This window comes from Odocoileus virginianus, chromosome 33, assembly GCF_023699985.2.
Source record: "Odocoileus virginianus isolate 20LAN1187 ecotype Illinois chromosome 33, Ovbor_1.2, whole genome shotgun sequence".
Lineage (NCBI taxonomy): Eukaryota > Metazoa > Chordata > Mammalia > Artiodactyla > Cervidae > Odocoileus > Odocoileus virginianus.
The window spans coordinates 855,651-875,624 of record NC_069706.1 but is presented as its reverse complement, the minus strand read 5'-3'; the positions used below and the strand labels follow the sequence as shown (position 1 = coordinate 875,624).

The 19,974-nt window shown below is 62.0% G+C and overlaps 1 long non-coding RNA gene across 1 annotated transcript; it reads left to right on the top strand.

Annotated features, from left to right (window-relative positions):
- Positions 1-13,642: 13,642 nt before the first annotated feature.
- On the top strand, positions 13,643-17,193 carry LOC139032789 (uncharacterized). The gene is made up of 3 exons (XR_011485395.1): positions 13,643-13,991; positions 15,358-15,499; positions 16,260-17,193. It is a non-coding gene; the product is annotated as an uncharacterized lncRNA (long non-coding RNA).
- Positions 17,194-19,974: the final 2,781 nt, after the last annotated feature.

Genomic DNA, 19,974 nt, shown 5'->3' with positions numbered 1-19,974 from the left:
CCCCGGGCCAGGATGACGGCCGCGTTCCAGGTAGACCCGGAGCTTCCTGAGGCGGTCCAGCTCTGGGGCTGGACGCAAGGGCATGAGCAGGGCTGAAGGAGCAGCAGGGCAGGGTAGGGGAGGCCCCGAGGGGCCCAAATCCTCACGGGGGATGGGGGGCACTCGGGACACATTCGGCCCCCGCCCAGCCCTCCCCTGGCCCTGGAGCAGGAGTGGGCTCAGGCCAAGGACTGGCACTCTACCTCGGAACTGCAAGACTCGCCGCAATTCCACCTGTAGGATGGGCTGAACCACTGTGCCTGCGGCGGGGCGGTCACAGGCTGCAACATAGAACGAGCCCTGAGACTGGGCCCTGGTTGTCCATCTGTCAGGGTCTCCTGCTGGAGGGAGACAGACACACAGACAGGGGGAAACAGGTCAGAGCCTGGGAGGAGCAGAGGCCTAGGGTCTTCTGTAGCCCCCCGCCTCCACCGCCGGCTACTGGGAAGTGGCGGCCAGGCCCGGAAGCCTGTGACCCAGATTCCCCCTTGCTGGTCTCAGGCAGGAAGCTCAGACGCTCCTCCCGCCACCTGGCCGCCCCGCACCCTAGGCCCCTGCCTCCGACTCTCCTTCTGGTCTCTGACCTGTTCTGCAGGCCCCCAGAGCAGAGAGTCAGTGTCAGAGGGGGCAACACTCTTGGGATGGCAGGGAAGTCAGGGGTCAGGGCTCAGGGTACATCAAGAGGGACCTGGGGATGGAACCACCCCCATCACAGACCTCGAGTGGAGAGGGGGCGCCGGGGCTGCAGGAGGGGGTATGTGGGGGGGTTTTCTTGGGAAGAGAAGACACTGCCTGCCACTCATCACCTGGGTGAAGGAGACCTTCTGCGCCCCCGCGGGCCTCAGAGTCCAGGGGACGGACAGACAGACAGTGCGAGCGGGGGAGCAGGCTGGAGCTGGAAGCCAGGCTCTGACTCTGCTCCTGGGCAGGCGTAGCGGGAGGGCTGTGGGGACAGCTCGGGGGCAGGGGGCCCAGGGCCTTTTAACTTTCCCAGGAAAGGCCTCCGAGCTTCGCACCCAAAGCTGCTGGCTCCTCGGCAGTGACTAGAGAGTAGCAAACACTGAGGGGGTAACCAGCAGCCTCGGCTGGGACACAGTTCCCTGGATGCGGATTCAAGGGCCACGAGAAGGTAGTCCAGATTTCCACTGGATCTCCTAGACAGGCTGTGATCTAGTCACACTGCCAACATCCCATAATCAACCTGGGGGGTACTCTTCTTAGTCTCCCCGAATCTCTCTTGTAGCTCTGATAAATGGGCCACCACAGACGCAGCTCACAGCATCACTGCCCCTCAGGGTTCATACCAGCAAACTGACCTGCTGGGATTTCCCTGGTGGTCCAGTGGTTAGGGCTCCATGCTTCCACTGCAGGAGGTACAGGTTACAACTCTGATGGAGGAACTAAGATCCCCCCACTCCAACAAAAAAACTGATCTGCTGCTGATTTCAGTCTCTCTAGTAAGAATGTCTTTACTTATTCTGCCCACCAGAACAAACTCCTATTCACTCTTCAAAACCCCATGAGATCTGTACTCTTGAAATTTGAGCTTTTCACTACATGCAATTATTCTTCAATAGAGGTAAAGATCTTGGAAAAAATAGTGAAGCTGGAAGTGCCTTCTATTTCCATCTCTGGGAGTCGAAGCTGAGTGGGAGGGTGTGGGCAGTGTGGGTTCCTGAAAGAGACCTTTTGGGTTGACGTGAGCCACCCCTACTTCCCTGCGAGAAGTGGCTGGGGGAGGTGTCGTCCCCACCACGGGGAGCTGGAGGGGTCCTGCTTTGAGGTTAGACGGCTGCTCCCCGGGTCCTGGGCCACGTGCGAGTCCTGCCTGTGTCCTGAGGAACCTTGGGGACTCCAGCCTGGCTTTGGCGCAGCTCCGGGCCCCTCTCCCCTCACTGTATCCCTCTCTGCCTCCACGGCCATCCTGGGGGCAGAGCTGGAGTGGCTGGGCAGGGGTGGTCCCCACGGAAACAGCCATGGCGACCAGTTGTGGGCAGCTGTGGAAGGCCTCCTGATGCCCTCCAGAGAGGCCAGGTGGGGACCTGGTGCTGGAGTTTGGGGGCATCCAGGACGGGTGGGAGAAGCCTGGGCTGGGGGCTTGGCAGCCAGGCAGAGCTCGGCTGTCTCCTAACGAAGCCCCTTGGCCCCACGTCTGCCTGGGGGTCCTATGCTGCCCAGGCGGCCGCTGGGGGCCGTAGTGATGTCGTCAGCCACAGCCCAGTGGGAGGGGCCCACCTGGGGAGGGGCTGCTCGCCCGCCGAGCCTGGGGAGGGTCCCGATTGTATGGTCAACCTGGCTGCGCATGCAGACGCCACAGAGCTTCTGACAGCCAGCACCCAGGCTGCCCCCTGTCCTGTCCCCTCTGGACTTAGGGCTGGGCTGGCGGAGACTCTCTGAAGTGTGTTTGGAGCCAGGAGGCCCACAGCCCACACTGTGGGCTCCAGGGGCCCTAGCCCTGCACTCAGGGGGTAACAAGCCCCAGGACCCCCGAGCCCCTCCATTGACCCCACTTAAGTGACCCTCATCTGGTGACGGGGTGGGGACCCCACCTCTGACTCCTCGGCCGCCCCCCAGATGCCTGATGGGGTCAGGAGGCCGGGGCGTGGTGGGGGGAGGGCGTGTGTCCCCTCCCTGGGCCTATCCACAGGGCAGCGAGAGCCGGAGAAGAGACAGCCCCGAGCATCCCGGAGGTCCGCGGGTGCTGGCAGGGGCCTCGCCTGGGTGAATGGACCCCATGGAGATGTGGGCCCCCTTCCTCCTCCCAGAGGGGTAACCAAGGCTGACAAAGGTCTCCTCCAATATCTCAGAGCCTATAGTGGAGCCTCCTGGTGATCCGACCCCGGTCCCGACCTGAGGCTCTCCCCAGGAGGCACAGAGGACCCCCTGCCCACGCAGCTCACGTACACAGGCAATGCCTCTGGTCTGCAGACCAGACTGTCCAGTGCTCCAGGGAGAGGGCAAAGCTGGCCTCTGAGGAGGAGGGCTGGGCTGGGCTCAGCTAGGCGTCTAGTAGAAAGTAGGGAGGGGGCTTCCCTGGTGGCTCAGATTGTAAAGCATCTGCCTACAACGCAGGAGACGCAGGTTCGATCCCCAGATTGAGAAGATCCCCTGGAGGAGGAAATGGCAACCCACTCCAGTATTCTTGCTCTGGAGTGGGAGAATCCCACGGACAGAGGAGGCTGGTGGGCTATAGCCCACGGGGCCACAAAGAGGCGGACACGACTGAGTGACTCACAGGAGCAGGAAGGAGCAGGGCAGGAGGAGGAGGCGGCTCTCGCTGCGCGGCCCTGGAGCCCCAATTCAATGTTCATCCAAAAGTTCCTAAGGAGCACTGTGTGTGCAGACACCACTCGGCTGCCAAGACAGACGGGATCCTGGGGACAAGGCAGAAAGGCCGAATCGAGCAAGGCTGGAGCCCCAGTCCCGCCAGCAGGAAGTACAGGCTGGGAGGGGCAGACTTCAGGGTTAGAGGTTACCCATCCCTGCCAGGACGCTCCTTAAACAATCTCTTTAAACTTCACCCCGAGGGTTAAGCAAGATAACACTCCAGGGATGAGTTGGCTCAGGCTGAGCCTGGGGGCGCTCTGTGAGCAGTTGAAGGAGCAGAGGCAGAGGTCAGGGGGTCAGGGAGGCTCAGAGCCCCTTGTTCCCGGAGAAGAAGGCTCGGGCGAAGGCTTCCAGGAGAACTGTGGGGGAGCCTGCCGAGTGCAAAGGCCTCGGGGGCCCTCAGGAGCCTGCAGGAGGCTGAGGCCACACCCAGGGCCCCCGATGTCCAGAGCATCACTTGAGGGGACGGGGTGGGGCCAGGAGAAGGTGGCCAGGCACCATCTGCCAGTGGGGGTGTGGGTGTCACCCTCGCCTCGGGCTGGGCGCTCGGAGACGCCAGGGGCCCCCAGACTCCGGCCTTGTCTCCTTCCCGATGGGCACTGGGCGTCTGCTCGTCACAGTGTGCCAGGCCTGATTCCCAAACAAAATATTTGGTTTCCAGGGCTGATGGCCTTGAAATGCAAATATTGCTTCTCTGTTTCCAACAAACAGTCACACACGGGCTCTCGGAGCCCTGAGCTGGCTACCCGGTGTCCACCACCCCTGGTGAGAGCATGCAGGAGCGGCCCCTCTGCCCCCAACACCCTGGAATGGGGGCGGGACCCCCCTCACTGGTTTTGTGGATAAGGACTCATCTCAGAGCCATGGAACTGCTGGGCTTGGCCGCTCCAGCCCTGCTGACAGCCCTGATGGAGGAGGGCGGGTGGGAGGGCACACACTTTCTTCAGGCTCTGAGGACTGGGGACTCCTGGAAATCCCAGCCCCTGGGCCTTCTGCTGAGCTCTAGGGACCCTCAAGGCAGCCACGTGGGCCCCGCCCTCACCTGGAGCACCTTCTGAGGTGCCTCTGGAAGGACCCGGCAGGGAGGGGTAGAGGGCTGCCCTGGGGGCTGCCAGGCCCATTCAGGTGCCCCCCACGGCCTGCAGGACCCGAGGTGTCTGCAGAGCTAGGCTTCACCAGCGCCTTGACCTCATCCAGAGCGGAGGTCAGAGGGGAGGTAGGAGCCTCAGTGGGGGGCTCCTGGAGGTGCAGTGGGTGAGAATCTGCCAGCGTGGGGGCACAGGTTCGATCCCTGGTCCAGGAAGATCCCACATGCCTCGGAGCAACTGAGCCCGTAGCCACAGCTACTTAAACACGTGCGCCTGGCGCCTGTGCTCTGCAAAAGAGGCCACTCCTCCCCTCTGCAGTGAGAAGTCTGTGCCCTGCAACTCAAGGGTAGCCCCCACCCGCCACACTAGAGAAAGCCCACAAACAGCAAAGACCCAGCACAGCCAAAGATAAGCAAATAATAATAATAAATAAAGAGACACTGCAGGGTGGTGCGTGTCTGCCCCAGGGTTCGTAGGCCGGTCTTGGGGACAGGGGGAAGAGCCCTGGGCCCAGTCCCGCCCCCAGCCCCCAACCCAGAACAGCCTGTGTGTCCCCGGAGGGGAGGACCAGCTGGTGCCTCCTTGCCCAGGGGATGTGGCTCAGCCAGGCCAGGAAGCTGGAGGCCCCGCACCAGGAGGGAGGAGCCGGTGTCTGTGGTCAGCCTGCCTCCGGGTGGGTGACAGCAAGGTCCCCAGCCCCCTGTCAGAGCAGGGACTGCAGGGCGGGGAGTCCTCGGCCCTGGGGGTGTGGGCGGCTGGAGGGCCACCCGAGGGCTGAACTGGGGACCCTGCAGAGACCAGGCTGCATGAAGGCAGTCCCCGCGTCAGGGTGAGTTCCCCGGGTGGGAGCCGGAACGGTGAGACCTGGTGGCCTGGGTCCCGTTCCAGCTCTGGTCCAGCATGTGACCCCAGGTGATGAGGGGCACGCGGGCTTCCTCTTCAGGTGTGACGCGGTGGGTGGGGGGCCTCACCCTCGCTCTGAAGACGTCACTGCTCTAACCGGGAGCATCGCACCCGCCAGGTGAGCGCAGATCACACTTCACACCTGGGGGGGCTGTCACTCGCCAGCCTAAAATCGGTCTTCCACTTCTCAAAAAAGCAGTGTGGCCTCAATCGGGGCCACGCAGTCTGAGACCTTGACCCAGCACAGCTGTTCAGAGTCCGTCTCCTGGTCTGAGGCCTGCCCAGAGGCTTGCGTGGCCGCTCGGAGGCTTAAGAGGGCAGGGGCTCCTGGCGGTTGGGGCCTTGCTTTCTTTTCCTCTTGCTGGGACTGGACATCGGATGCTGAGGACAGAGGCTGGACCAGCAGATGCCCCCATTGACCAGGACCCGTCCCCCCGGGGCCAGCAGCCCAGGGCCCAGCACAGGGGGTGAGGGAGAGGCTGTGTGGCTCGTCTGCAGAGGGGCCAGCCCGGCTGAGACCCCAGGATGCCCCCGCCCACAGCCCCACCCTCAGGTTGGCCAAGCCGGAGGTGCGGAGGTGCCGGGGGAAGCAGGACTGGCCTGCGTGGGCGTGGGGCGCGGCGCTGCAGCGGGGTTGCCAGGCAACCACCACGTGCATCGTCTGTGTCTGGGCTCCGGGGGGTGGAGGAGCCTCAGTGCCAGGAGCTGGGCTGGCCGCTCGCTAAGGCCGCAGGAGGGGAGTGTGTCCCGGATGCCCCTGGGTCCCCGGAGAGGACAACGCTGTGTCCCCTGTCCTGCTGTCAGGGGAAGGGCCCAGGAGTCCTCCAAGCGGCTTAGAGCTGCCAGCCTATAATCTGTGACAGGGGAACTCAGGTCTGGGGCCTTCCTGCTGGGCCCAAGTGGACCCTGAGGGCTGCCTGTTCCCTCAGCCTGGCTGAAAGTGAGGGTCAGACCCAGCCCGGGGCCACCTGCTCCTGGTGATCCTCAGTGGCACGCATCACACCAGCAGAGCCTCCCCCGCTGGGGCTCTGAGTGCAGCTCCACAGCTGGTGGGGGACCAGGGTGCGGCCCCCAGACGCCTGAAATCCTGGCTTTCCCGTAGGTGTTCTAGGGCCCTGGGGGGGGGGGCCCTGTCTGCTCCCTGGGGATCCAGGGTGACCCTTGGCCCAGGGCCCTACTGGCCAGAGGACAGGGATCCCACAGACTCCAGGAAAGAAGGTGCTGGCTGTGGGGGAGGCAAAATCGAAGTCGGCCGCCCCAGGGGCCCAGAACTACCCACAGCATTGACTACGTGCCAGGCTTCCTAGGGGGGAGGGCTGAGGACAGTGGGGGCCTCCATCCAGGCTTGGGGACACTGCCCACCAAGCTTCTAGTCTGGTCCACCATGGTCCTCTCCTCATGGGCCAAACCCCAGCCGCTGGCCGGGTGAGCTGGGCCGTCCACTCTGCGGGGTGGCTGGGCTTCAGCCCTACTGTGGTCTTGCTCCATCTCGCCCTGGTCCTCCTGCCAACCGGGGTGGGGAGGGGTGAGGTAGTGGGCTGGTCCCGGCTGACCCTCTGGGAAGCACTGGGGGCTGGATGAGGGAGAAGGCTGGTCCCGTAGGAGGGTCACACCGGCTGGAGCCCTGGCCTTCCCTGGGCACCAGAGTGCAGGACATTCTCCTACCTGCAGGCAACACAGCCTTGGGCTCTCCACCATCCTGGGCGCCACCCGCTGACCTGCCCCCCGGGAAGCCCAGGTCCTGGGTCTCTGCAGGCCCGGGTCACCAGCTCCTTCCACGTCACACCCTCACAGAGACTGGGACGTTCCTGATCTGAGGGTGTCCCCTGACCCCGGCCGGCTGGCACTGAGTACACAGCCATCCCAGCTGAGGAGAGAGGCAAGCGGGGCCTCCAGGGCCGGACTGCAGGCTCCCCCTGCTGGCATTCCAGCTTTCCACCCACGGGGGGCCTGGTCCAGGCCACACGACCCCCAGGCCCCCAGTCAGTGTGATGCTGGGGAGTGGGGGGCAGCTGGCTTTGAAGGGGAAATGATGTGACGAGCCCCTTGTTCGGGGGGTAGGGGGTCTCCATGCCCACATGCCAGGACTCTGTGGTCATTGTGGGGGTCTCTACATCATGGGGACCCTCAGTTCTCAAGGACTGTCTACACACTGAGGGGTGTCCCGCAGTGGGGGCAGACAGCTGAGTGGACGAACTCCCCCGAGGCACGAGCCCTCCATCGGCTCAGGGGCACCTGGACACCCCAGGCTGTGGTCCCCCTGGAGGCCAGTAGCCTCAGCTGAGTTTCCCCGAGAAGGTCCAGGTTTCCTGATGCTTGAGAACTCACTTCTCCCGGGAGGCAGGGCCCTCCCCAGCCTGTGAAGTCGCAGCCCAAACCAGCAGATGGATGTGGGCTCAGGAGGGGGGCCGCCACACACGTACACATTCACACACGTGAGCCAGACAGACTCGAGTCCTTCTCTTTGTTGAATGTAAAACGCACATCCAAGATTTCCACGTGCAAATGTACGCTGAGCCTGGTGCCAAGTGCTGGCGGCCAGCAGATGTCCTGCAAAGCTGGGGGGTGTTTACAGAGGGGTTCCCAGCCAGCTCCCCACCCCTGGGCCCTGGACCTGGGGGCCCCAGCCAACCACCTGCCCTACAACCAGGCCTCCCCATGTGCCTGGTCCCTCTGAGCCCATGTCAGGGCTGGGGTCCACTCTCTTGCACCCTGTAAGAGGGGCAGCCTCTCTTCAGCCTCTGGCCGTAGGAGGCTCCAGGCCCACTGTGGTTCTGGTTTGTTTTAGGGTTTCTTTGACCCAGCAGTGGGGACTCTACAGTGAGGACTCTCAGACACAGGCCATGGAACTCCCTCTCTGCTCCGCGCAGACCCTGGGGTCCCCGCCGGCCACAGTGACCTCCTGAGGGGGGTGCCTTTCACGGGGTCTCTGAGGCCTTTGATGCCTCCCATGGGTGCGGCTTATAGACAGGCTATGGGTGGGGAGGAGGGTTGCGGGCCATAGCGTTCATAGGTCGTAGCCAAGCCCTCCCGCTCCCAGCCCCATAACTTCTCCTTCCAGTCTCTGGAAGAAGCTTCTGGGGGACAGACGGAAGGCCAAGGAGGGCTAAACCCGAATTGTCCCTATTGATCCAGCACAATTCCCTGATGGCACACCTCATTAGGTGCTCACACACCACTAAAGAGGCCGAGGCTGAAGCTCAGGGTGCAGTGCTGTGCATCTGACCATGAGCGCCCCGCTCTGGACACGGGGCAGGGATGTGGCGAATTGGGCCCCCAGTGACCCCTCAGTGGTCGGGGAGAGGCAGACCCTCCACTGGGGAGCTCAGGTCTGCTCAGGGACCCATGCAGCTTTTCTCTGGCCGATCCCAAGCCCCATCTCATGGACCCCGGGCACCCAGATGTCCAAGAAGCAGGCTGTGCTCCTTGCTCAAAGATTTGGGGCCTAGCTCTGCCCCTGCCCCCTCACCCCACTCCCAAGGCCTGGTGGGCAATTCTCCACCAAAACCAGGAGGCCCAGTCGCCATAGAAACAGACCATGTTCCCAGAGTAACCACGGCCATCTGTGTCCCTCTCTGGCCGGGGCTGGGATTGAGTGGGGAAGCGACCTCTCCTCCCCGCATCTGCTGATGAGATGAATGGGGTCAGGGCCCTGCTGTACACCACCCACCTGGGCCAGCTTCTCGTCACACAGAAATCAAATCCTCCCCCCAACCACATCTCTCCCATCCCCCCTAAGGTGCCATACCAGTGCCAGCCCCTGCTGGCCAGCAACACGCTGAGCTGAAGCCCATTCTGGCCTCAGAACTCAGTTAGTTACAAGCCAAGGAACATAGGGGCCCCAGAAGTTGGGAGAGGCTGACAGGATTCTCCCAGGAGCTGCGGAGGGAGCGAGGTGCTGAGACACTTCACTTCGGAACTTGCAGCCTCTAGATTGCAAGAGGATGAGCTTTGGGTTAAGCCCCTGGTTGTGGTGCTAACACTGGGCTTCCCCGGTGGCTCAGAAGGTAAAGAATCTGCCTGCAATGCAGGAGACCCGGATTCGAGTCCTGTGTTAAGATCCCCTGGAGGAGGGCATGCCAACCCACTCCAGTATTCTTGCCTGGAGAATTCCATGGACAGAGGAGCCTGGCGGGGTGACAGTCTCACTCTGTCTGTGACGGTGTTCCTGCCAGTCATCTGGCCGTAGAGTGGCCAAGGGGCCAGTTGGGCTGGGCCGGGCTGGTGGCCCTTCCAGGCCGAGTGGGGGCCCCTCAGGCAGCGGTCACACCGCCGCCTGGAGGAGGGACGCTGGCTCGGCCTGGTGGGGTTCCCCCGCGTGGTCAGCCCGGGTGCTCAGTGGCCACTTGCCATTGGAGGCCGAGGTGTGGGCGACTCGGAGGCCCAGCTGGAAGCCCAGGAGGGTCTGGTGATGCCTGGGAGCTTCCTTAGGAGGGTTCCCGGGGCCAGTCCTGAGAATGGAGAGAGACGGGAGGGTGAGCAGCCTGGAGGAGACCCAGGGGCAGGATATCCCGGGCTCTGAGGACCCACAAGGCTGGCCTGGCCAGCAGAGGGGCCGGGCGGGGGGCTGGCAGGGGCCGTGGCGGTGAGGCAGGGGGCGGGCACACAGGACCCGCAGGAGGAAACTTTCTGCAGATCAGGAGTAAATGGTATTTGTGCGGACGAGGCGCCAGCTCCTTGCAGAGGCAGGGTCCCCAGAGCACCCTTCCACTCTTCTCAGGGAAGCGAGATGCACAATAATGCAAAGTGCATTAGCAGGCGGGCGGCGGGGGCGGGGGCCTGCGCCCCCCCGCTGGCGGCCGGCCTTCCTCATGGCCTTATGTCAGGCGGTGATGCCTTAGCTGACAGCTGTTTAGAGCTACCCGGAGGGGTGGCTCTCACAGGCGCTGGGGGCTGGCAGAGGCTGTTCCCTGCCTCCCCCCCCCCCAGGAACCCCCCGGCCCGTGCCAGGTCCATCCCTCTCCCCAGGAGGCCCTGTTTGCAATTACCTTACCTGCAAGGAAGACCCTGATTCCCAGGAGCCTCCTTGCCCTTCTTAGGGGACCCAGAGGGTGGACACTAGCTGGGACCATGGTCAGCTAGACCAGGCGCTGAGGTACACGGCAGCCAGAGATCTGGTCTCCGATGGGCTGGTGGACTCAGGGCCCGTCCAAGCCCCGGCTAACTACTGGAGCTCTGGGCACACACTGGGTGCTCCCAGGGTGACTCTGCCGTGGGCAGGTGCGGGTCGCTGGGTGGGGTGGGGGAAGTCCCACCCGGGCTGCATTGCCCACCATCCTTCCTGGCCTTGGGACTGTCAGCTCCCAGAGGTGCCTGGCCGAGCAGAGACGGGAGACAGAAGGCTCTGGCCTTGGCAGGCCCACCTTGGGGCCTCCCCTGGCCTCCAATGGGCTCAGGGCCTGGGTCGGGGGCCTCCTCATGCCTGCATGGCCCCCGAACCTTGGTCCTCCAGGATGGTCTAGAGGACAGTTCCCTGGATGGTCTCCCAGCTTGGGGAGCACCTGAAGTTCAGAGGGCAGCTACCAAGCCCCCTCCTCCTGGGGGCCCATCCCTGTCAGACTCTGTCTGCACTGACCTCTGGAGCCCACCGCCCCACCCCCGGCGGGCCCAGGCCAGTGACACAAGTGACCCAGCTTGCCTGGGCCTACCTGCCTGGGGAGCTGAATTTACTCCTGGGGTCGCTTCCACAGCCCCAGAGACCAGAGGAATCGAGGAGGTAAAACAGGAACGCAAACATTACCTGGGGACCCTCACCCTGGCCCCTGAGCTTGGGAAACCGGCTGGGCAAGGGCCCTCGGCAGAGAGCGCACATGGTCTGGGGCAGGGCAGTGGGTGCAGGTGTGGGGGGCCTTGTGGGGAGGCTGGGGGTGCTGGCATGGGGGTGGTAGGCAGACAGAGGAGGGTAGGCAGGCCTGCAGCCGCCCCCTTGGCCAGGCCCGGTGGTGACCTTGCCCCCCTCCTCCAAGCACTTAACCGGCCGCTTGCTCCCTCTTGGAGACACTGAGTGGTCCTGGTTCTCAGCTAAGTGGCTCCACGCCACGTCCGCCGCTGCCGTGAGGGCCTTTGGGGTTCGGTATGCGCCTAGCTACGTCCTCTATCTATTTTCAGGGCTCTTTGGGCTGAGTGCTGGGTGGAGCCCAGCCTGCCGCTGCGGCCCCTGGGGGGCTGCACTGGGGCTATTTGCGTCCTCTCGGGCCTCTGGCTCCTGGCACCTCCTGGGGCCGGATGTCCCTTCAGATGTTCTTGGGATGCCCTTGGCCAAGGATGCTGGGGGTGGGGGGTGGCGCCAGCTCCTCTTTCCTGCTGGAAAAGTGTGGTCTGAAAGAGAGAGGAAGGCTTGTGCTCAGGATGGCCAGCAGGAAGAGCCAGGCTCCTTCCAGGGCAGGACCTCCCCCCCAACCCATCCGCTTGATGCAGCCAGTGGTGGGGGTGGGTGCTGAGGAGGTAACCAGAGCCACTGGCTGCTACCCACAGGATGCCAGTGGGCCCCTTCCCCGGCCATCATGAGGACCACGGATGCTTCCAGACGTTGCAAAGGGTCCCCTGGACAGAATCCCCCCACTGAGAACTGCTGCTGCAAGGGGGATATGAGGGCGGTCCCACAGAAATGTGATGTGAAGGTCTCCTGGAGACTCCTGTGTGGGAATGTTTGGGGCCTGGGGACCTCCTGTCACACTGCATGTGGGACCCTGACCCCTGTTGTCTGACAGGGGCCGTAGTGTAGCCCAGACCCCACTGCCGGCCCCCTGGGGAGCGTCAGACTTCACCATCCTCCCTGACGAGTCCCAAAGTCCCCTGCATGAGAGGACAGGAGCCCCCGGCCCACCGTGGCCTGTAGCCTGCCAGGCAGAGAGCCGGACACCCCTTCATAATCACTGATGGCAGATCATGCCTCCAGTTTGCAGACAAGTCACAGAGAGGTTAGGGGTTTGCCAGCGGTCACACAGCACTCAGGCCAGATGAGGACTCGTCTGGGAGGACTGAGCTTCATGCCCTTGATGGGAGCCTCCAGGGGGCTGGGCTGGGGGTGGGGGAGGTGGGCAGCAGGCAGGGATTGGGTGGAGAGTATGCGTTTGCACTGGTCCTCCTCTGCGCCTGCCCTCTGAGTGACCTGGGCTCTTATCTGGAGCCCGCACACCCCTAATCGGCTCGATTGCCCACAAAAGCACTTGCAGCTGATGTCACTGGAGCCTCTTAACATCAGAGGCGGCTCCCCCCGCTGACTCTCCGCCGGACGCCCCAAGGTCACTGGGGCCACGCCTGCAAGGGGAGTCGAGAATGGGGGTGGGGAGCGTGGTGCCCCCCTTGGGGACAGGCCGGCTGAGTTTGCGGTGGGGAGGCACCCCGTGCAGAGGGGGAGAGGGGACCCCTCAAGGCCCCTCCAGGCCCTGTCCCCAGGGACCTCACTGTCTCCACTCAGGGTCGGCCAGGGATGCGGCGTGCCCCCTGGCTGCTCCGGGACCCCCACTCGTTTTTCTCCTGGGGTTGCAGAGGTATAAAGTGGGGAGGGATGTGAGCAGCCCTGAGACCTGTCAAAGTTTAGGATGTCCAGGACAGCCAGCCCCAGAGCCCGAGACCCAGGGCTCAGGCCCCAGCACTAACAGTGTCCAAATAGCCCTGGGGCCCAACCACACCTACGCCCCAGGGATGCCTCAGCCCGGCTACTCATCACCACCCGTCCTCCCCGCAAAAGCCCCCGAGTCCCGTTATTCCTGTTAGAGAGGCAAAGTTGCCCAACCGGTGGGGGCTGGGCAGGCCCCAGAACCGCTCAGGGCTTGATGTGGTGCACCCCACCACCTCCGCCGTGACCCCACGCCTGCCCCCCAGGGACCAGGGCCTCCAGGACACGGAGGACCATTGCCAGTCAGTCCAGTCACTTCCACAGGGCTCGGCCAGGCCCAGTCTGGCTAAGAGGTGACAGGATGAAGGCGCCAGAGCCCACAGCCCTTTTGAGGCCAGCGGAGCTCATGGTGTTGGGCGCCAACCTGGGGGCAAGGAGTCTGTACAGGTGGTGGGCCGGCAGGCCAGACGGGCGCCCCTCCCTGCCCCCAGGCTCCCTGCCAGGCCCACCGGCTTCCACCCGTCAGCCTGTAGGGGACTGCCAAGTTAAGGACCACCCTAAGGCCCTCACTCCTGACCCTGCTGCAAGTCCGGGTCCCTGAGACCACCCTGAGCTTCCGAGAATCTTCAGGACTCATAGTCCCATGATGCTCAGGGGCACGGTCCCATGATGCTTGGGGGCACAGTCCCATGATGCTCAGGGGCACAGTCCCATGATGCTCAGGGGCATGGCTTATCACAGGGACAGAGCCGTGGTGAGCCAGGGTCCAGACCCCAGACCCCTTGTCACCCCTCAACCCACCCCTGGCACGTCTGTGAGGGCACATGGGCAGCTCTCCAAGCCATGTGCAGGGGTGTCCCTGGGGATGCTACGAGCTCAGGGACCCCCCAGGAGCCTCCCTGAGGCCACTCCCAGCCGCACTGCTGACTGGGCTCTGTGATCCGGAGATGCCCTCACCTCCCCCATCCTCAGCTTCCTCGCCCGGGAAAGGACTGGGTGGGAGATACGTTGAATCCTGCCCTGGACCATGCGTGTGTCCGCCCCTAACATCCACGCCGGATGTCGAGGCCCAGGTGATGGAACCTCTGTGGAGTTCTGGAAGGCTCTCTAGGGTGATGAGGTGGGGGCGGTGTAGAAGGGGAACACGGGTTCAGGGGCCTGTGACTCTGCACGTGGCCGCTGAGCACAGCCAGGTGGAGGCTGAGCTGGGCAGCCTCGCTGCCCGCCCGCCCTCGGCCTCTGGCCATCAGCGGCCTCGTCATGTCAGCCTGTTTCTGGCCCTGCTCACGCAGACGCTAAATCTCCCCTAAATCCTGTATTTAATTTTGTTCTCTGGGAAATTGTAGGAGGTTTTGGAGATAAAGCTGAGCTGATAAGTCAGGGATTTGGCTGTTCTTGCAGAAACTCTTGGACTGGGAGGCAGGAGGTGGGTCGAGGATGACTGAGTCAGCTTAGGAGCCCACTCAGCACACACAGCCACCCCCCAGCGGGCCTAAAGAGTCTACAGCTGGGTCAGCAGGTTCCCCAGAGTGAGGGGTGTGAAGGACACACATGGGGGTCAGACCCCAAGGAACACCTTCAAGGCACTGTTAGAAGGTGGGTCCATGCACAACAAGACTTTAAGGGCAGAATTACATGTAGCAGGGTAGGGGGCAGTTGTTGATGCTCAGCCATCCTTTGAACCCTCTTCTCAAAGTTGTGCTTCCAGAGACCCTTCCCCTGGGGGAGGTGGTGTCAATCCTGCCCTCGCTGGCTACTCTTCCCTGGACTTAGCCAAGAGCCTCAGCCCCAGAATAGTCTCTTCCAATCTCCCACACGTGTGGCCAGAGCTGAGTGAGGTAGTAGGATGATAACCTCCCTCATTTGGGAACATATACATCTTTTAATGTGACCCCAGATGACATTTGGTTTGTCAGCCTTGAAACCTACTGGCTAATGTCCACCAGGGGCCTCGGAAATCCTAGTGGGTAGGGCAATTTTTGTCTGGTTTGCTCATTACTGTTGGATTTGTCTTTTTAATGCAAGTGATGTTAATGCTGGTTATATTGAAGCTGAAGCTCCAATGCTTTGGCCACCTGATGCAAAGAACCAACTCATTAGAAAAGACCCTGATGCTGGGAAAGATTGAAGGCAGGAGGAGAAGGGGATGACAGAGGATGAGGTGGTTGGATGGCATCACGGACTCAATGGACATGAGTTTGAGTAAACTCCAGGAGTTGGTGATGGACAGGGAAGCCTGGCGTGCAGCAGTCCACAGGGTTGCAAAGAGTCGGACAGGGCTGAGCGGCTGAACTGAACTGATGTTTAGCTGGTGGGCAGGAGGTGGCTCAAACCTAAGAGTGTTGTGAGTTGCCCATCGGACCCCTTTGTACACTCTCTGCCTCTGGAGCATCTCCTCTCTCCTTACACACACCTCAAGCTGGTTTCTTGTTTCCTTAGCCGAGTCTGAGTTCCTTTTACTCAAGCAAAAGTTTGTGAATACTGGGTGTGGCCCTGACTCTGGACTGCTGGAGAGGACGGAGGAGCTCCTGAGTCAATTCAGACTGCAGGAGGCAATCAGAGCAGACTTCCTGCAGGAGGGGTGAGTCTGCAGGAAGCGGGGTGGAGAGCATCCCAGGATGGGTGCTGAAGCCTGGGGTGACCCAGGTCCTGGTTTTGCTACAGTGACAGCTCTGGTCATCGTGGTGACTTCCCACAGCAAAGGCATTTCGGTCCCTGGCGGGCTGTCCAGGGCTTGCCCCACACCATCCTTGCTCAGGGACATGCCAGTGGCCACCCAGTAGGGTCAGGGCAGAAGGAGAACCAGCACCAGCTCTTTGACTCTCTGCCCATGAGTGACTTGGGTCACTTCTGCTCCTGTGTTATTGAGCAGAGCACAGGGCTTCACCCAGCTTCCAGGGGATGCTGGGGCCTCTCCCGAGCTACCCCGTGCAGAGACGGGACTTGGGGTCTGGCTCCAGCCATGAGGAGAAGACCCCTGTTGTCCAGGCTCCTGTGCACCGGGCCCACCCCGACCTCAGAGGCGGCAGGTCCCCCGCTGAGAAGCAGTGTCCCCCAGCCACACCCGTCCTTCTGCCATTCCGCGGGGCAGGCAGATGGGGTCCAGGTGAGCTGGACCATGGATGGAGGGCCGTGGGGATCAGGGCGGGCCCCCCCTTGGTGCTGCCGCCTCTGTCCAGCCCCTGGAGACGGACTCCAGGTCCGGCTCCTGTGCCTACTCCGCACTAGTGTCCTTGCAGTGGGCAGTCAGAGTGCCCTGAGGTGTCACAGAGGGCCTGTCCATTCTGGTTCCAGGCTTCAACCCCACATCCCCACACCTGACTGCTTGAACTCCTCCACAGATGGGGAGCTCCCTCCGTGTGAGAAGCACAGCCGTGCTGCCCCGGGCTAGGATTAAAGCTTGCCTGTGTCTCAGCGCTCTCTGTTCCGTGGACACGTCTCAGGCCTCACTCATCTGCGTCCAGATCCCAGACGCTTGTGTCCTTCAAGGACATGCTTGTGTCTTCCTTGTCGCTGCAGCGATCTGACTGTTGGATACACCGCTTCTTTCTGCTTTGTTCTGATTATAAACTCCATCACTGTGCAGCTTGGTACAGGTGACTTTTTACTTCTGTTTAAAGCTTCCCTCTTAGTTGCAATCTTTCCTGGGACTGGATTTTGGGGGCTGGAAGTGCCATGTTGAGTGCAGGAGCATCTCTTCATGTCACATGCCCAACCACTTCCGGAAGAACCGACCCGACTGGCTGGGCCCACGTGACAGCCCCACCTGTGCTGGGTTTCAAACTCACGGGGGTGTGATGGTGGCGGGCAGCCCATCAGATTTTTATTACTTTCAGGTGGCATCTGGGTAATAAAAACAATAACATACCCTAAAGAATTGAAAGTAGTGTTCAACTAAAAGCCTGAAACCCATGTTCGCAACAGCTTAAAGGTGGAAACAATCCAAATGCCCACCAGCGATGAGGATAATCCACGTGGCAGAATATTACTCAGCCATGAAAAGGAGTGAAGCATGAACACAGGCCACAGCCTGGATGAACCTTGAAACTGTGCAGGAAAAGGAGCCAGATGTCAAAGGACAAACATCTGTGTTTCCATTCACAGGAAACACCCAGAACCTGGAGACCCACAGACAGAATGTGGAGTGGGGGGTGCCAGGGGCTGGGTGAGGGGCCGGGAGTGAGTGCTAATAGGGATGGGGCGACGAGAAAGTTCCGGAACTAGGTGAATGTAATAGATGCTGCCAACTTGGACTCTTTAAATGGTGAACACGGCGAGTGCTCTGTGTGGTGTGTTCAGTGGCTCAGTCGTGCCCGACTCCGCGACCCCGTGGACGGCAGCACGCCAGGCCTCCCTGTCCTTCACCACCTCCCAGAGCTTGCTTAAGCTCATGTCCATTGAGTCGGTGATGCCATCCAACCATCTCATCCTGTCACCCCCTTCTCCTCCTGCCCTCAGTCTTTCCCGGCATCAGGGTCACAGTAAAGCAGCAGTGACATGAGTGATATGCTCAGGCAGCGTTTGCTCTGTGCCTGGCGGGTGCGGTGCTTACTTCCCATGGTGGCTCATAACTGTGACTTACAGATGGGGACAAGGCCTGAGGGTGGCTCTCCCAGCTGGCTGGCTGGCCAGAGGAGCCATGGCCCCCTGCTTTGCAGGCGGGTGTCTCGTTCCTTGTGTCCCAAGCTCTGTCCTGCTCCAGGTCCTAGGTCAGAAGCTTCTCTGTGAAGCCACTTTAATAAGCACTGTTTATTCTGCATCCGGAGATTCCTCCTCCTCCATCAAGAGTGAGACATCCATGTGACTTGTGTTCCAGGATCGCTGGTTTCAGGCCCTCCCAGCCCTTGAGCCCACCCGCGGCCACCTCTCCACTCAGACGGCAGAGACCTCGCCTGGGAAACACCTGAGGGTGGGAACCAGGCTGGGGGCTCAGGTCGCCCAGACGAGGGGACAGCCACCCAGGAGCTGCACACACATACCTCCCTCCGTCCTCACTCACCAGATGGGGAGACCGCCCGCACCCCCATTTCACAGATGGGGAAACAGAGGCAGGGTCACAGGATGGCTCCCGGCCACACAGCCTGCGGGGTGACCCGGCCAAGGTGCCTGCAGCAGCCACACACAGCCCCCGCCTTCAGGCAGGTGAACTGGGTCCTGCAGGTGGAACCTTCCCTGAGGAGGCATGGACAGGGCAGCGCCCGCGGCCCTCAGCCCCTGCCTGCCCCGCTGCCCGGGGCCCATTGTCAGCCCATCAGCCTCTCTGTCGTCCACCCAGCCGCCTGGGTGGGGGACGTGGCTCAGAGCCCAGCTCGGCCGGGGCCAGCCTTGCTCCTGGTCGGCCTGCCTGCCCAGGCTCACGTCTCCTGTCTCTCTTCCGGTCCTGGGCCTCATATCCCCGAGGGAAGAGGCTCCACTGCCTCCTCGGAGGTCAGACCACAGCCTTGGGGGTGCCTGCCAAGCCTCGCTGAGGGGACACTTCCTCCAGGAAGCCCTCCTGAGCTCTTCCCCTGGAGGCGGGGCCTGGCCTTCCCCCTGTCCTGCATGTGGGCCCCTCCCTGCTCCCAGATCCCCACATCCACGGACTGTGCCAAGGCCGGGCTCAGGGCTGTCTGAGCCACTTCAAATCCTCTCGTTATGAAAATGTTCCTCTGGCCCCGGGAGAGCCAGGCGGGGGGGGGGGGGGGGGGTGGACGCTGTTCTGTCTGGAGGCCAGCGGCTCCTTGAGCTGACATTCCAGGTGGCACAGTGGGGGGGCGAGGGGGAGCCAAGGAGACCAGATGGCTGCGTCTCAGCCTCTGGCTGAGTGGAGTGACCTTGGGTCCCTCACGGCCACCTGGGCCTCTCGAGGAGACACAGGCCCCCAGCTCCCCATCTGGGAACTTCCGGCGGGACAGAGCTGGTGGTGCTTGGGCAGAGGTGAGCCAGGCTGGAGCCAGCAGGAGGCCCTGGGGACGGTGACAAGGCATGGGTCACAGCCGTTCCAGAGGGACGGACTCTGCGTCAGCCCGGTGAGGGGCGGGGCGGCAGCCCCCAGCCTTGTGGGCCAGGCTCTTGGCAAGCAGATGGAGGGGGCAGGGCACCTGCCTGAGGACCTGGGTCCGTGCTCTGAGGCCTCCAGGCTGGGCATCCTCTGGAAGCTCGGGGGTGGGGAGTGGACAGGGTACCCTCCCCAGGGTCCTGCGGGGCAGCCATCCTAACCGTCACCCACACAGGGACATGGCTGATGGCTGCACCCGAGCCCCCACACATGACCCGAAACTCCAGCTGTGGCCGGGGTGAACCTGGCCCTGCCCTCCCGTGTTTGGGTCCCTAACCAAGGGGTTGAGTTCAGGCAGAGCGCCCTCCAAGGCCCCTGTGGTCTGGAAACCCAGCCCATGCAGCTCAGGGTTTCAGCTGACCCATCGGACCCCAAGTGCATAAACAGGACACTGAGCACAGAGGGTCCGAGCATTCCTGCAGGGACGCCTCCTCCCAACTGGGGGCTTGTTGCTCAGTCGCTCAGTTGTGTCTGACCCTTTGTGACCCCATGGACTGCAGCACTCCAGACTTCCCTGTCCTTCACTTTCTCCCAGAGTTTGCTCAAACTCATGTCCATTGAGTCGGTGATACCATCCAACTATCTCATCCTCTGTCATCCCCCTCTCCTCCTGCCATCAATCTTTCCCAGCATCAGGGTCTTTTCAAATGAGTCAGTTCTTCGCCTCAGGTGGCCAAAGTATTGGACCTTCAGCTTCAGCATCAGTCCTTACAATGAACATTCAAAACTGATCTTCTTTAGGGTGGACTGATTGGATCTTCTTGCAGTCCAAGGGACTCTCAAGAGTCTTCTTTAGCACCAAAGTTCAAAAACATCAATTCCTCAGGGCTCAGCTTTCTTTATAGTCCAAACTGGTGTTGCCCTTCTTTGGGACTGGAATGAAAACTGACCCTTTTCAGTCCTGTGGCCACTGCTCAGTTTTCCAATTTTGCTGGCATCTTGAGTGCAGCACTTTAAGAGCATCATCTTTAGGTATTTGAAATAGCTCAGCAGGAATTCCATCACCTCCACTAGCTTTG